At 42.1% G+C, this 13,136-nt stretch overlaps 1 protein-coding gene across 4 annotated transcripts in view; it reads left to right on the top strand.

Annotated features, from left to right (window-relative positions):
• Positions 1-13,136, top strand: part of LOC136871659 (high affinity cAMP-specific and IBMX-insensitive 3',5'-cyclic phosphodiesterase 8) — a 1,461,726-nt gene that overhangs the window by 593,664 nt on the left and 854,926 nt on the right. The window lies entirely within an intron of this gene.

Below are 13,136 nucleotides of genomic sequence, written 5' to 3'. Positions count from 1 at the left end.
GTACCCCCTGAGGTAACTATAAGGCGCGACCAAGGGATGATGAAATTAGAAACATGAGACTACTTGTGATCTGTACCATTACATGAGGAACACCATGAGTCGAAGTAACTTGCGATTAGTATCACCATGTGAGGAACACCATGGATCTACGTTAACTAAGAGCAGTACCCTTATGTGAGCACCATCACGGGTCTGGGCGTTGCCTGTGGTTAGTACCATAGTGTTTATCTCACCGTGGTGGTGGTTCGGGGTGGGGGTGGGCCCTCGGCTGCGCAGAAATTGTCATGCGAGAAAAGGTGCCGTACGCTGCGCTGGAATGTGTCGGTTCCCCTGTGTTCAGAATGGGTCTGCGTAGCCTCTGATTAGTACCACTATGTGAGGAACACCACGTGTTTTGCTGTTGCCCGTGATTAGTATCACTATGTGAGGAATACCATGGGTCTGCGTTGCTTGCGAGTAGTACCATTATGTGAGGAACACCATGGGTCTGTGTTGCTGTGGGGGTAGCATATTGTTTGATACGCCGTGGGTTTGAATTGCCCATGATTAGTACCACCAGGTGAGCGGCACCAAGAGTGTACGTTCCCTGAGATTAGCTGAACTATGTGAGGAACACAACGGGAATACCGGCGCTCGTGATTAGTCCCACTATCTGAGTTGCCTGCGATTGGTCCCATTATGTGTGACGTACCATGGGTCTCCATTGCCTGTGATTAGTACCTCCATGCGAGGAACATCATGAGTCTACGTTACTTGCGATTAGTACCATTATAGGAAGAACACCATGGTTTTGCTCTACCAGTGATTAGTAAGGCCTACTATTATGGGGGGCCGGTGACCTGGACATTGGACCCCGTTTTATAACAAGCATCATCTCAGAAAATAAGGCATTGCGAATTGGATCCACTGACTGTTTTGGATTCATGGTCATTTTTCATCATAATTCGTTTTACATTTTAGTCAGTAGATACATTTTGAAGTTTTAATTATCGTTTCGTTTCGTTGCACTTCGTACTATTAAGGACGGTGACCTACCTGTTAGGCCCTTTAAACAACAATCAATCATCATCATCATCATCATCATCATCATCATCATCGATTCCCGGTCACATCAAGGATTTTAACCTGGATCTGAGGGCCAGTTCAAGGTCCACTCAGCCTACGTCAGAACAATTGAGGAGCTATCTGACTGTAGGATAGCGACTCCAGTCTAGAAGGCCCAGAATAACGGCCGACATTATTCGTTACGCTGACCCCGCCTCACCTCCTAATCTGCAGGCCTTTGGGCTGAGCATCGGTCGCTTTGTAGGCTCTAGTAGCTTAGGGGTGTCAGCTATTTTTAGTTGAATTTTTCTTTTTTTGTTAATTCTTGACTGCATGGCCGTCTTGAAAGACTTACGTAAAAAGAATAAACTGGAATCTTGGCGGAGTACAACATGTTATTCAGCATTTGAACCTGAAATGATGTTAATTTTGATAATGAAACAGTTCAATTCAATGATTTCTTTGAACAACCCTCTTGTAGCACGGAAGTTCTTTGCAATTTTAAAAGGCCGGGCTGAGTGACTCAGACGGTTGAGGCGCTGAAGTTCTGACCCCACCTTGGCAGGTTCGATCCTGACCCAGTCTGGTGGTGCGCGAATACGTTAGCCTCGTGTCAGTAGATTTACTGGCACGAAAAAGAACTTCTGCGGGACTGAATTACGGCACCTTGGCTTCTCCGAAAACCGTAAATGTAATTAATGGGACGTAAAGCAATTATTATGAATGACATTTAAAAAAAATATTGGTGGTAGTCTGTCACTGTTGTAACGGCCGGAGGATCCTGAGGGTTTCGCAGACCTGCTTATTAAATTGTTTTCGCTGCTGCAGCTAACCTCCAGCTGAGCACGCGAGTCAGCATAGCGCCATCTTGTAACAGAGTATGCGTGTGACGTCACATATCCAGCACTTTGAAGCGCTATTTCATGAATATAACGTTTTAGATTTTTTGTTTTTGCAACAGGTACTCTCCTCTTTTATGTTTCAATTGAGATAACGTCCGGATCCATGGTTAAATGGTTAGAGTGCTGGCCTTTGGTCACAGGGGTCCCGGGATCGATTCTCGGCAGGGTCGAGAATTTTAACCATCGTTGGTTAATTTCGCCGGCACGGGGGCTGGGTGTATGTCTTGCCTTCATCAACATTTCATCCTCATCACGACGCGCAGGTCACCTACGGGAATCAAATCGAAAGATCTGGACCTGGAGAGCCGAACTTGTCCTCGGACACTCCCGGCACTAAAAGCCATACGCCATTTCATTACTAAAAACGTCCTAAAATTTCCATAAACCGATTTTCGAGGAACATTACAGTAGTCTACGTTAACACACATCAGCTCGGTTGTCCGACTCGTTGGCTGAATGGTCAGCGTACTGGCCTTCGGTTCAAAGGGTCCCGGGTTAGATTCCCGGCCGGGTCGGGAATTTTAACCTTCATTGGTTGATTTCAGTGGTCCGGGAGCTGGGTGTTTGTGCTGTCCTCAACATCCCTGCAACTCACACACCACATATAACACTATCCTCCACCACAATAGCACGCAGTTACCTACACATGACAGGTACCGCCCACCCTCATCGGGGGGTCTGCCTTACAAGGGCTGCACTTGGCTAGAAATAGCCACACGAAAAAAATCAGCTCGGTTGGGAAAAGAGAGTGAAATTGCTTTGTGGTACGAAATTAATCTTCTTCAAGTATCTTCCATGAAACAGTAGTATCGAAAATTGAGCATTTGCCCCTTAAGAACGTTGATGAATAAAACTGACTGAATTAACTATGGAATTTAGATAGTTACTGGCTTCTGTTTCGTGAAGATGTGGCCTGATGCTCTCTCTAGAACTTATTTCTTGTTTCTGGCATCGTTTGTGGTGACAACATCATAATGAATTTCTACAAATATTATTGGAACTTTCCGCTTCCTTGCACGAAGTTTCCTTACCCGGGAAATTACTCAAGCGCCCTTTCGACATCTCGGGCAGGTGTGTAAACATTCTTACCGTCATAGTTTTGTTCCTCTATTAGATAGCCGTGACCTTTATCTCCCCTGATACAGGAAAACACCTATCATATTATTGCCCATCCCTTGTCTTGTTTCTCTACGGGGTTGGATTTGAAGTGAGATGAATCTTCATAGGCTGTGACTGGGTTCGAATCCCACTGCCGGCAGCCCTGAAGATGGTTTTCCGTGGTTTCCCATTTTCGCACCAGGAAAATGCTAAGGCTGTACCTTAATTAAGGCCACGGCCGCTTCCTTCCAACACCTAGGCCTTTCCTCTCCCATCGTAGCCATAAGACCTATATGTGTCGGTACGGCGTAAAGCAACTACCAAAATAGAATCTTCACAGAAGCCCTGCCTGACGTCAACCACGTCGTAGGAGTCAATGAGATGAAGAGATTGGCGTGATATATGATAGTAGGAAGTGAGAGGGTGAAACCCGGTGACGGCACATAGCCTACTCCCGTCTAACAGCACTAAGGGGTCTGCTCAAGGTTTAACGTCTCCAGCCGACGGTCTAATCACCATCAAGTGTCCTATACCTTCACTCCCTATGAACAGTGCAGAGAGGTTTGAAATTGAATCCAGTCTTTTAGCACGCAATATAGCAATTATAAATTGTATACCACCACCTCTTCTTCGCTGCCGGTCAACATTCGGATAGTTTTTTTCGACCAACGGGAGTCGAACCGGCTAATCACGGTATAGACTTCATGCCTTAACGATCATAGCCACTAGGTGGATTAGGAAACATTTATCATAGCAATCTAAAAATTTTCAGTGTTCCTTCCTCACTACGTTATTGCCGGTCTCCAGTTCGAACCCCGACCATGCAGCTACACCTTCTGGGCCGGTCAAATAACGAATAATTTTACAGTAACGCTGTAATTGTCCAGCTCCATAGCTCAGTGGTCAGTGTGTCTTCCTTCGGTCCTTGAGGCTCCGGGTTCTATTTTCGGCCGCTTCGAAGGATTTTAATCGTAACCGATTAGTTCGCTTGGCTCAGGGACTGGATGTTTAGCTTTCCTCAGTATTTTCTGCAACTCACACACCACACTATCCTAGACCACAGAAACACGTGATGTCCCATACAAGGCAGACGCCGCCCACACTCCTTTTAAGGGCGTTCCTTAAAAGGGCTGCACCTGGCCAGCAACAGCGATATGAAATTATTATAATGTAAATAACGCAGCGATTAAAGATAAAAATGTATCTTAGTTTATGATTTTATTCTTCAGTAGTTAGTACTAAACCTATTTATCATTTTTTTATTCAGCATGCACTTGTGAAGCTATATTTTGAGAAAGTAAATGTATAGAGAAGTAATTTAGATCGCAACTAATAATAATAATAATAATAATAATAATAATAATAATAATAATAATAATAATAATAATAATAATAATAATAATAATGGTTTGTACTGATGAGCTGATTGATGACCAGCCATGTTTTTCTTGTAGTTCCGTGTTATACTGTCTAGATGACTATATCGGTCTATGTAATGTGCAGAATATTACATAATATATCTGGAGATCCCTAAATGATTTGTACAGCCGAAAACAAGCTTCAAAATCAATGCGCATAGTTATGGACGCCGGATCTGAAGGGGGAGGGGGGGGGGATTTGTTGACAGAACCGAAAATTGAACCGAAGCCAGCCGAATGGGAATATACCATGCTGTTCCCCACACAGGACCGATTTCCACGAAATGAAATAAGCAATAATAATAATAATAATAATAATAATAATAATAATAATAATAATAATAATAATAATAATAAACTGTTCGTTTTGCCGGGCTGAGTGGTTCAGACGGTTGAAGCGCTGGCCTTCCGACCCCAACTTGGCAGATTCGATCCTGGATCAGTCCGGTGGTATTTAAAGGTGCTCAAATACGTCAGTCTCGTGCGGTAGATTTAGTGGTACGTAAGATAACTCCTGGGGGACAAAATTCTGGCACCTAGGCGTCTCCGAAAACCGTCAAAAGTCGTTAGTGGGACGTAAAATTATTATTATTATTATTATTATTATTATTATTATTATTATTATTTATTTTCGTTTTGGCCATTTGAGGACCATATTAATTCGTATAAGCTTTATTTCTTCTGGTCTTGCTCCTTGTCCAGCATTCTTCCATTCTCATACTTTGCAACCTTCTTCGCTCTTCTGTCCATGATGATTTTGTTCTAGGCCTAGTTCTGTCCTGAAAACCTGTATAAGCCTGAATTTTTTATTTAAAAATCACTCTGTTGTATATCTCTGGTTCCTCTATTCCCGTTTCTTCTAGATCCCTTCGTACTTTGGTTCTCTTGTTCACAAGAAACTGTATTATTTGCAGTGTTAACCTGTCCTGGTCCGTTGGTCAGGATGTATCCGAAGAACATGCACCTTTTTTACCATATGATGCCCGAGATTTTCTCTATCTTTGTATACAGAATATACACCCAATGTGTTTAATTTTTAGTCTAACTCCTGACGCTCAGCAAATATCAAAATTTAAAAATTTAGTCTCACAAAATATAAAAGTCTACTCAGATATCATTCAAAGCCTGATGCCGCAATTTTGTGTAGAAATTGGAGCTCAGAGCGTGTGCTAACATCATTAGCCTTTAATTCAAGACCGCGACATTATACCATGTATAATTATACCATGGTGAGATTCATTTAGTCTACGCAATCCCTATCGATATCTGTAAAAAAATATTCGTGCGAAAACGTGATTAGGTACATGAAAAATTGAGAGGTATTTGTGAACTGTGTGGAAGTTTTCGGATTGTCTCAGTATTTTAATTTAAAGAAGTTCAGGCTTATTACAAATGAAAACAGGTAGAAAAAAGTCCAAAGGAAAAATGTCTGTCTGTTAGGTCATCAGCCCAGAGGCTGGTTGGATCCTCAAATAGCACCACCAAAGGTTATGCAGTTATAAGGAAACCCCAAAAACCAATGGCAGCACCAAAATGAGGCGTACTAGGCAAGATGAGTAGTGAGGTAGTTTGCCATTGCTTTCCTCACTGGGTCAGAAAGTACTATTGCAGCACAACTGACCCTATGAGCAGCACCTTTCATAACACTCAGGTGCACTAGTCATGCTCTGAATGTCATTACTCAGCACTACTCATACCCCAGTGCCTTCCATATTGTCACAGCCATGGATGTTGACTGGGACTTCGGTGGAAGCTGCACTTTACTCTGGCCTGTGCCAAGAGATGGATGCAAAAGTACTGTATCCATCAAGAAATGACAGCAGACAGAGGAAAAATGTATTACGCTAAAATGTATTAAGCTAAGCTTAAGAGAGCCTACATACAAGCTAAGAAAATCGGTAAAGTAGCCGAGCACCGCAAGCTGTAACTGAGTACGTCTACTGCTCCCATCTAGCCTATGGAGATAGATAACCCGGAAGACACTCAATATGTAATCAAATTATTATTATTATTATTATTATTATTATTATTATTATTATTATTATTATTATTATTATTATTATTATGCCTTGCTGCGAGATGTAGTGTTTTCAGTGCACTATGTCTTCTGGTATGGGCTATATCAAATTTGTTACTTTCATTGACTTGTCTCAGTCTCATCCTTGGCTTTGACAATATGAAAGTGACTGAAGTATGAGTGATGCTAGTAATACCATTCCTTATGCAGCCAGTCCATGTTATGAATGGTGTGAAAATATCGCTCATAGGGTCAGTTGGTGCATGCATTTCAGTGGACTTGGCAGACTGATATGTAATAACAACAACGGCTGGCTCGGTGAGGAAAGCAACGGGAAACTACCTCACTCCTCATTTCCCTAATACGCCTCTTCAGTGACGCCTAGTCTATTTATGACAGCTGTTGGCGGAGCTGCAGAGGATCAAACCAGCCTTCGGGCTGAATACCCAACATACAACATACATTATTATTATTATTATTATTATTATTATTATTATTATTATTATTATTATTATTATTATTATTATTATTATTATTATTAGTTGCGATCTAAATTACTTCTCTATATAATTATTTACTTTCTCAAAATATAGCTTCACAAGTGCATGCTGAATGAAAAAAGGATAAATTTTTTGTTGACATTCGCAAAAGGAGAGCCCAGGTAAAAATAAGTAAATAAATAAATAAATAAATAACACACATGCAACGGATTAAAGACCTGCGGCAGTGGTTCCCACATAGTCCTCACCCGTTTCGGAACCGTACTTCGGTCGGTGAGCGTTACAAATCCATTACACCGAGCGAGTGGCTGCGTGGTTCGGGTCACGTTGTTGTCAGCTTGCATTCGGGAGATGGTGGGTTCGAACAGACTATCGGCAGCTGTGAAGATGGTGTTCCGTAGTTTTCCATTTTCATACCTGGCAAATGCTCGGGCTATACCTCCAATAAGGCCAGGGCCGCTACCTTTCCACTCCTAGCCCTTTCCTGTCCCATTGTTGCCATAATGTGTCGGTGCGACGTAAAGAAAATTGAAAAAAAAACCAGAAAGATCAGTGTGAAAATCGAAATAATTCCTAGACAGCATGTGCGACGACATTTTAAAGTGGATCTCTAGCAGTAAGAGTCTAACGCTAGTATGACGTCATCGGGTGATGCAACAGTGCTTCCATCTTGAGGTGCTAAAATTACCGTGCTTCGCGGCTAACAACCAGTGTAGCTCTAGACTCCAGCGGGGTAGCACGTCATGTGTGGTGACATTTGATTTTTCTCAGTGGTTTCTACAAGTTTACGACAAAGCCAAATCAAACAGTAAACGTTTAAGAAAATTGTGTTGAGAAAATGTATGTAAAATGTATTTCTTTTGTAAAATATCGCGACATATAGACAGTAAACGGATCGGAAATGCGTTCAAGAGAATATAAAGGCCTGTCAGAATGCCAAATGTCCAAAATCACCAATTTCGAGCATTAAATGGCTTATAGGGAGCGTCTCAAAAGTTACGGCGGCCGATCGTCATGGGACGAGTTGCGTGCTGCTGGAGACTCAGCTAAGCTCATCTACTGCCCGAGTGGTGGAAAATGGTTTGTAACTCATGGTCTTGAAGATGTGTAAATTTGCTTAGAGTATAAAATTCCAAAAATATTACTACTACTACTACTACTACTACTACTACTACTACTACTACTACTACTACTACTACTGGTTTACGTCCCACTAACTGCTTTTTATCCCCTGTGAGTGAGGACGCAGACGAAGAATACACCCACAGTATCCTTTGCCTGTCGTAAGAGGCGACTAAAAGGTGCGACGAATGGATGATGATATTAGAACCATCACGGTACTTGTTATTAGTACCGTTATGTGCCGAACACCATGGGTGGACGTTATTCGCGACTGGTAGCACCTTGCGGGGAAAACCATGGTCCTACGTTACATAGGAGCATTATGGGAGAAACACTACGGGTCTGGACGTTTATTGTGATAAGTGTTACCGTGTACATTCCACCGGTTGGTTCCACTGTGTTCAGAATGGGTCTGCGTTACCTATGAGTAGTTCCACTTTGTGAGGAACACCATGGGTCTACGTTACTTGTGATTAGTGCCACTGTGTGAGAAACAACATGGGTTTGCCTGGCGCCTGTGATTAGTACCGCTGTGAGAAGAAAACACGGGTCTGTGTTGCCTTAGAGTAGTGTCATTATGTGAGGAACACCATGGGTTTGTGTCACGAGTGAGTGGTGCCATTAAGTGTGCATACCGTGAGTCTATATTACCTGTGGTTAGTATCACTATAGGAGGAACACCACGGTTCTGCTTTTCCACTGATTACTATCATGAGAGTCCGATGACCTGGATTTTGGACCTCTTTTGGACAACAAGCATCATCTCTGAAAATAAGGAATTGTGAATTGGATCCACTGACTGTTTTGTATTCTTGGTCATTTTTTCTTCACGATTCGTTTTAGATTCTGGTCAGTGGATACATTTTGAAGTTTTAATTATCGTTTCATTTCGTTGCATCTTGTACCAAACGGGCCTATGACCTACCTGTTAGGCTCCTATAAACAACAAACATCATCATCATCATCATCATCATCATCATCATCATCATGATAACTGATATTTAGGGTTTCGGAGATGCCGAGTTCCCAGAATGTTGTCCTTCAGTATTTTTTTCGTGCCAGTAAATCTACCGACACGAGGCTGAAGTATCTGAGCACCTTCAAATACCTCCGGACTGAGCCAGGATCGAACCTGCCAAAGTGAGCTCAGAAGGCCAGTGTTCTACCGTGTGAGCTACTCAGCCTGGCTAAAGATGTACTGACAAGATTATTTAAATAATACTTATCACGGGGTATGTTCGGCCTTGACATTGATTCCGCCCCGTCAGATTTATTTTCTCTTTTACCTTGGTCGGAGTCAAACGACATGGAGTTGTAGAATTTAGTCACCCTTAAATGCTACAGACTTCAACTATGCTCGAACCTACCATATTAAGAATAGATGCCAGAGACGTCAAAAGAAAAGGACCTGTAATGAGAGACAATGCTAGAGAATTCTATAAAAAGTGGTTCCTTAACAACGGAAACCAAAGGCATGTCATGATACAACAGATCTTCTTTGTTAGCAGTACGTTGCATAAATATTAATGGTTTTGAACGATGGCCGTATGGGAGTGGACTAGGTCTGGGAAGATGTGTAAATGGGAAATCATAGAATACTATATTTAGGGCTGATGATATTGGGATACGAATCCCCATCTCCCAGAAGAAAGCTTGCAGCTAAATGAAAATGAACGTCGTATGGCTTTTAGTGCCGGGATATCCCAGGACGGGTTCGGCTCGCCAGGTGCAGGTCTTTCTATTGGACACCGGTAGGTGACCTGCGCGTCGTGATGAGGATGAAATGATGATGAATACAACACATACACCCAGCCCCCGTGCCATTGGAATTAACCAATTAAGGTTAAAATCCCCGACCCGGCCTGGAATCGAACCCGGGACCCTCTGAACCGAAGGCCAGTACGCTGACCGTTCAGCCAACGAGTCGGACTGCAGCTAAATAAAACGTAACCAGTTCACTCGGTAAAATACAACAGTATTATTCTGTTTATTTTTAACTACCGAATTTGGCACTTTTCAAAATTATAGTTTTCTTGTGTGAGTAAACGAAATAAATTGACCTCTATTTTTGCTTGAAGTTTGAAGATCCAATCCTAGTTGTCACAGTGTAAGAGACATATGCCCCTAGATTTACAAGCATTTAAAATAAACTTCAAGCGAAATTCTCGCACGTTGGTCTTTTTCTTTGTGCATCTATTAGAATCAAACATTGCAATACTGCAATATTTTCTTGTTTCTAAATGATAGTCTGATCTTCTTGTTTGTTTAATTTGATTGACTCTCGTACTTCTACATCTCCTGCCATTTATGGCAATTGAACACATTGTGTTATTAGAGTTTTTTATTTCTTTGCTTTTAAATACTAGTCTGAAAATTATGTGAGTTTTTTTAAATATTTACAAACCCCGTATATATTGGTATGTTTTACTGTGAGTATTGCAGTAAACAAAGACTAAATATTCAGTATCAGCATGCCATAATTTTTGCTTCAGTACATTCAGAAGGTAAGATGCGTGAGGGGTAGAGTGAAGAGAATTTGAGTCTCTCTAAACAGACCTGAGCACACAGATGACCAAAGCGATACAAGCAGTGCACGGTGGGATTATTCGGGAGCAAACATTGATTTTCCAGGTAATCTCTTGGAGAGAATAGTCCGCTGGAAAGATCGTCCATCTGAAAAGACAACGAACTTCATTCTCTGTTACAGATGCTACCAAAGCCAATCTAGGGAAGATTTACGAAAGGCATGGAACAGGTTGTTACTGATGATCTCACTAAATTGTTTCCATGTTGTCAATCAAGTCGAAGTAGAATAGAATACGTATCGTAATCCTGAGCTAAAACAAAGCGAACGCACTCTGATATAACTCATACGAGAGTATTATCTGTAAACAGTAGCCTATAATTCACGAATGAAAACCCACAGCCTGTTTCCAGTCATTCAACCGGGCCAGGAATGGAATGAATGAAGCCCCATCTAGCGGCGAGGATAGGAAATGTGCCGGCTGTCGAATCCTGTGTTGCACTCCTCTGGGACAATTATTAATGAAATGAAAGATGTCAGGAAAAACCGGAGTAGCCAGAAAAATCTTGTCCCACCTCCGCTTTGCCCAGCACAAATCTCACATGCAGTGACTAGGAATTGAACCACGGAACCCAGCGATGAGAGGCCAGAGCGCTGCCGCCTGAGCCACGGAGGCTCATCTGTAATGAATTCTGTCTTATTTTACCATAGATAAGTAACATTTTAGCGTACTCGTCACTGGATTACATCACGACTGCAGAGTACTGAAAATGATAATTATGTTTGTTTCCACTACACGAGTAAAATGTCAAATGTGTGGAGTTCAGACAGCAACCATACGTAACATAATATTACGATATTTTTCCTACGTGGCACGCTCTACCGAGCACAAAACTGTGAATACATAACAAAAAATTATTCAAATGGGCTAAAATTCGAACCTCCAAAATTTAAGGTAACCAGTGCCTTACAGATTCAGCTGTTCACACAACACTCTTCACGAAGGTCATCCTCGGGGGCGCTTGCATGACATTTTCAGTAACATTAGCATTTTAAAATCAAAATTAACTTCAGTTTATAACATTTCTCCACTGTCCTAGTTCTATATAGGCCTAAAATCAGTGGCTCGCTAAAGTACAATTCTGAACTTGGCTGCGGTGTAAAGCTGGTTTCCTGATCTGCCAAGAAGCACTAGCCGCACTTATCATCCTACCTGTAGTCGCCAAGATTTGAATCCGGAGCACACGGATTGGAAATCAGATGGCTAATCCTCTAAAACAGTTCTTATACCCTTAAGCTTTTGAAAACTTTAAGGGTTTGGATTATTATCGGGACAGGCAAGGGCGGAATCGAAAGCGGACAAGTTGACAGAATGTATTCTCTACTCATTTCGAACGTAATATTCCGAACAAAAAATTAACAACACTATCATATTTACCAGTGCCTCCGTAGCTCAGGCAGCAGCGCGCCGGCCTCTCACCGCTAGATACCATGGTTCAAATCCCGGTCATTCCATGTGAGATTTGTGCTGGACAAAGAAAAGGCGGGACAGGTTTTTCTCCGGGCACTCCTGTTTTCGTTGTCATCTTTCATTCCAGCAACACACTCCACTATCATTTCATTTCATTTCATTTCATTTCATGTCAGACATTAATCATTGCCCCAGAGGAGTGCGACAGGCCTCGGCAGCCGGCACAATTCGTATACTCGCCGCAAGCTGGGGGCTTCATTCATCTCATCCTTGACCCGGCCATAGACTGAAAAACAGGTTGTAGGTTTTCATTTCATTATATTTACCATTAAATATTTTGTTCCTTCAAGAGTCTTGGGATATTTAGGGCAACTTCTGACCCATCTGCTTAGTATCTTTGAAGAGAATGTGTATGTGTGACTTGGGTAAGTAATGAAGTAGCCGTGACTGATCAGTTGGGGTCTATCCTGAATTCATTGGGCACTTGAAGTGCGAAATCACGGGAAACACCAATCCCATGATGGAGGAGAGTGTGATTTTAATCCAGCTTTTTTACCCAAAGCTCAAAGAAATTTAAACCAAAAGTGAGATAAGCTTTGAAGGGTTACGTGATAGTTAATATAGGCCTAATAATAATTACCTCAGTTATTGCGAGGAATCTGAAACACAAAAACTGCATGACGGTGCCATTCAGTTGTAACACTTTACTCGGAAAAATATTGTGACAGCCAAGAGTTGAATCTCAGCCGACATATTCAAAAGCTAATGTGGTAACTTCTACAGTACGACGACAAGCCATGAAGAAAGAGGACCATCGATTTGAATGTGTATGTATGTTGGGTATTCAGCCCGAAGGCTGCTTTGATCCTCCACAGTTCTGCCAATAGCTGTCATAAATAGCCTAGGCGTCACTGAAGAGGCATACTGGGGAAATGAGGAGTGAGTTCGTTTCCCGTTGCTTTCCTCACCGAGCCAGAAGTTGCTATCACATATCAGTCTGCCAAGCCCACTGAACTGCATGCACCAACCGACCCTATGAG

Source organism: Anabrus simplex, chromosome 4 (genome assembly GCF_040414725.1).
Source record: "Anabrus simplex isolate iqAnaSimp1 chromosome 4, ASM4041472v1, whole genome shotgun sequence".
In the NCBI taxonomy this organism is placed as follows: Eukaryota; Metazoa; Arthropoda; class Insecta; order Orthoptera; family Tettigoniidae; genus Anabrus; species Anabrus simplex.
This window is presented reverse-complemented; position numbering and strand designations above follow the sequence as displayed.